The 4848-nt window shown below is 40.6% G+C and overlaps 1 pseudogene; it reads right to left on the reverse strand.

Moving 5' to 3' along the window:
- Positions 1–3868: 3868 nt before the first annotated feature.
- On the reverse strand, positions 3869–4432 carry LOC108969986 (annotated as a pseudogene).
- Positions 4433–4848: the final 416 nt, after the last annotated feature.

Here is a 4848-nt window from a genome sequence, read left to right on the forward strand (position 1 = left end):
GTTAAGAATGCCTTTAATTCAGCCTACTGGCCGCATATAATAAGAGCTCTTCAACTGAAGAAAACACCACCCTATTTGCTGAAGATCATCTCCAACTACCTGTCGGACAGGGTCCTGCTATACGACACAGACGAAGGACCATAACGCTATAGGGTGACGGGCGGAGTTCCACAAGGCTCAGTCCTAGGCCCACTTCTGTGGAATATCTTATACAATGGAGTGCTGCGCCTCCCATTACCCAAGCAGGTGCAAATAATCGGATACGCTAATGACATCGCGGTGACTGTGGTAGCGAAGGAAATTCACGAAATAGAGCGTCTGTGCAATCATGCAGCGGAAAAATCAAAGAATGGCTTATGGTAACAAAGCTTCAACTAGCTGGCCAAAAGACGGAAGCAGTACTAATCACAAGCAGGAAGAAACTAGAGGTCGCCACCCTCAACATTGATGGATATACCATTACCACACAGCAATCTCTGAGATATCTAGGAGTGATGATAGACTCGAGGTTAAGCTACAAGACGCATATAGACAAAGCCTGTGAAAAAGCATCAGGTTTGACAGCAGCGCTAACGAGGATAATGGCTAACATTCGTGGACCAAGCCAGAATAGACGAGTCCTCTTGGCCAAAGTGAGTCAGTCTATACTTATGTATGCTGCACCCATATGGGGGATAGCACTGCAGCAGAAAACATACGCAGAAAAGGCGAAATCGATAGTACGACTGAATGCAATCAGAGTTGCATGTGCCTAATGCACTGTATCACATCAGGCGGCCGGAGTCATATCAGGCCTCATGCCACCAGACACAATGGCCATGGAAGTTAAGCGAGTATTCGACAAAACGAGAAGCACTGGTGATCGCTTAACGAATGAAGAGCGGAAGCAGGAAAGACAAAGGAGTATAAACGAATGGCAGAAACAATGGGACGAAGCAACTATGGGGAGATGGACGTACAGGCTTATTAAAAGCATACAACCATGGATAGAACGGAAACACGGGGAAACAGATTTTTACCTTACCCAGTTTTTAACAGGTCATAGATGTTGTAGAGAATATCTATACAAATACGGACATGACGACGAAAAAAATTGCTCATTCTGCAACAACAGCAATGAAAATGCATTACATATCTTTTTTTCCTGCCCAAAATATGAAAAAGAAAGACTAGAAATGAAGAGTATGATAAACGGTCGCGTGAATCCGGAGAATATAGTGCCTTACATGATCGAATCGAAGATAGTCTGGAACAGAATGAGAGCGTGGGTAGCTATAGCTATGCAAGAGCTAAGAAAGAAAGAGTGGCAACGCAGCGAAAACAGAAGGATTAATCGGAATTAGAGCGAAAAGTGTGAAAGAAGAGCCGAATGGCTAGGCTTGGTCCCACGCAAAGACGACGGAGTTCAGGGTTTAGTACGTAGGCGTATTGCGTCGCAAGACCTGCTTGGACGTACGGCCAATACGAATCGTGCATATCGTCCGGAACAATGGCGATATCTTTGAAGATTCCCCCTCCGAAAAGAAAAAAAAAAAAAAGCCCCGTCGACACCGCAGGCTAGTTGCCCCTCCATCGTCCAGAACAAGGCGAAATGAAACATCCCCGCGGCATGCCGGCAGCATAGTACACCAAACCGCCGCTCCACTGCCCTTAGCAGCTTTGTTGCCACGCTGCAGCAGTTACAGCAGCTGCTAGGCTAATATTCGCCTAGATGAGTTAGCTCTCTCCTCTATACCCACGGCACTGAACGACCACACGTGATCCACATACGAAGACACGACACATGCAGACATTCCGAATGAAGATACCACACACTACTACACACGAATATATACCACACATGCGAACATCACTCCACAACTCTACACTACCCAACAATCAAAACCGACCGCTCCAGAGGACGATCTGACATTCTTTTCGTCGATCTCGCAATGAGCAAACGTGTCACGCAGCGTCAATTAAATATCAGGTTCTTGTTCTATGTCGCAGTTGTCTACCAAAGTGCAGTGGCAGTGAACAAAATAATAAAATAAAAAAAACCCAAACATACTGTGTTTTCGCTCTTATTTAGTTTGCGGGTGAACAGACTGTGTTTTTATTAGATTTTATTATTAAATAATTTAAGGAGAGGGAAATTCTGCAATTCATGCACCGTGCAAGGGTTTTGCAAGAGCAAGAGAATACCCCTAATGTTTGAATGTATTTTGCATTGATTTCAAATAATTCTGAACCTGGGGAATCCTCTAATAATAAATAATTATGGTTCCATGAAACACGCCAAAAACTTTAGTTGGTATTTTGTAATTGCATAAAGTGTTTCACGTTCAAGTTTCAAGAAATCTGTGTGTTTGACGTTAAAGGAAAAGGCTGAAAATCTAGGTCATTTGCAAAAAGTGTTAGGTGTGTCGTTTTCAGCGAAAAACTTTAATGTTGTTAAATCTCCTCGACGCATTTGCTGGACTTGGAAATTGAAAAACATTATATTCTTCATAGCTGCCGAAAATGGAGAAAGCTCTTTATCCTTGGTTTGACAATAGGCGGCAGGACTAGTAAGTGCTTTGATTCTGAAAAAAAACCTGCATTAAAAATTATAGAAAATTAGATTTTACACTAGTATTCGGCATTCGAATTCAGCTGTACATCCGCAGTTCTGAAAAGGGCGCCCCAGGTGTAAAGTCGGAGAAGTGGCGAACTACATTTTTGTGTTGCTCAAAAACCACTCAATCTCATACTCTTCAAATCTAGGCAATAGGGAGGGTAAAGAATCTAAATCCTGTTTTAGCAACTTTCAGTGCCGCAGAAGATTGGAAACGTTTCGCAATGTTTTTGTCACCAAACTCCTCTTATTCAACCTTGACCTGCAATAAGGCAATACAAATTATAATTTGTTTGATTATTTGTCAAAAAGCCACAATTCCGCCGCGATCTGAACGTACCGTGATAAAGAGAAAGTCCTCCTGATCAAAAAATATATATTATAGGTACCGCAAATGCTTAATTTACGAAATATTCGATCTTAAAGTTTGAAAATTCCGAAAATTCGAACATTTCAACAAGCTATTACAGCGCACGCTCGATAATCTGACCTAATTAAAGCCAAGGCAGTTAACATTATCGAAAGTGTTCACATTATGGAATGCTCCAAAAGAATAGGATAGTACGTATTTATATATTGGAATTCACATTTTATTCATGTTTTCATTACATATAAATTTTTACGTAACACATATTATACAAAATCTAGGTTTTATTTGAAAAAATCAGTCATCCTTTCCGGTATCTTCTGTGTTTCTAAAAGTTGGAGCACAGCTTTCTCTTAGACGTATTAGTACATTTAGATCATTTGGATCGACGTCTTCATGACCTTGTTGAAAATTTCATCTGCTTCAGTCCGCTTAATTTTCACCTTCATCTTCATCGGTCTTCTTCTTCATGCTCGTCATTTGCATTATCACCTTCAATATCTTCGTTCCATTCATGAACGCCTGGTAGCGTTAATTCAGTCTAAAATGGTTAATAAGAAAATCGTTTTCAATAACCTGCATATCTTTGTGCGATTCCGCGAAAACGAACAAACTTCAGCATTCTAACTGTTAAGGAGATCGACGGTATTGCTCATCAAGGCGCGAAGTTCAGCTCCCCATTTTTCTTTTAAAACTGCGAGCGGAACACAATCTTCGGGATCGTCATCATCTGCCGTAAAATTTAAAATATTTTTCCACACAATTAGTTAATGTTACTTCGCTGACACGACTCCAAGCAGCATCCAAAAGATTTATAGCTCTTCGTAAAGTAATTTTTTTCGTCGAATCGAGTACATTGGAGTTTGAGGCTAAAAGGCTGTTTCTGTAATGCAACTTTGTGATCTTTATGGCATTTTGATCCATTGGTTGGATGAGGGGAGTAACGTTTGGTGGCATAAACATTGCCAAAATTTGTCCATCCTCCGTTGCCAGCTGAGCTTCATTTGAGTGAGAAGGAGCGTTGTCGATTAGGAGTAGAGCTTTAATTGGCAAACCTTTCTCCTTTAAAAATGACGTTACCTAAAAAAACAAATTTAAAAGAAAAAAGTTAACAAAATATAAAATAAATCCTCACCTGTGGAACGAAGGACTCATAAAACCATTCCTTGAAAACAGCCGACGTCATCCAGGCGGATTTTGAGCTCTTATAGTCTGTGGGGCATTGAAAGTTTTTCCAATTACCAAAAGTTTCAGTTTATAAGATCCAGTGGCGTTTGAGCAACATAAAAACGTGATTCGCTGCTTTTCCGACTTAACGCCTGGGGCTCTCTTTTCCATACTGGACACGCACGTTTTTTCTGGCAGAAGTTTCCAGAATAAGCCTGACTCATCAGCATTATATAACTGGTCGTTACACAGCTCCAGTTCGACCATTTTAGCTCTAAGTTTTTCCTTAAATGGATCCACGAGCTGAGGCAGCGAAGATARKTTTTCGCCTGATATTTGCAGCAGTCGAATACCGTACCTTTTTTTAAATCCTTGCAGCCATCCATCACTAGCGTTGAAGTTAGATTCATTTTCCTTTACTTTTCTTTCAACATTAAGGCACTTACTGGCCAGTTTTTATTCCGCATTTTGATAAACCAACGATAAAGAGCTTTCTCCATTTTGGGCAGCTCTGGAGGACGCAGAGTTCTTCTTTGTCCAGGTCCCGAGTATGTGTTGTTCACGAACTTTAAAATCACTTGTTTTTTGCTTTGATTCCACAAATTGTTGATTTAGCAACATTACATTTCTTTGCTAAGAACGTCATAGATTAGCCTCTTTTTAAAGAATCGAGAATATCAGCTTTTTGTTTCAATGTCAAAAAAGGGGGTTTTTTGAA

Source organism: Bactrocera latifrons, unplaced genomic scaffold (assembly GCF_001853355.1).
Source record: "Bactrocera latifrons isolate USDA-ARS-PBARC rearing strain unplaced genomic scaffold, ASM185335v1 scaffold_274, whole genome shotgun sequence".
Lineage (NCBI taxonomy): Eukaryota > Metazoa > Arthropoda > Insecta > Diptera > Tephritidae > Bactrocera > Bactrocera latifrons.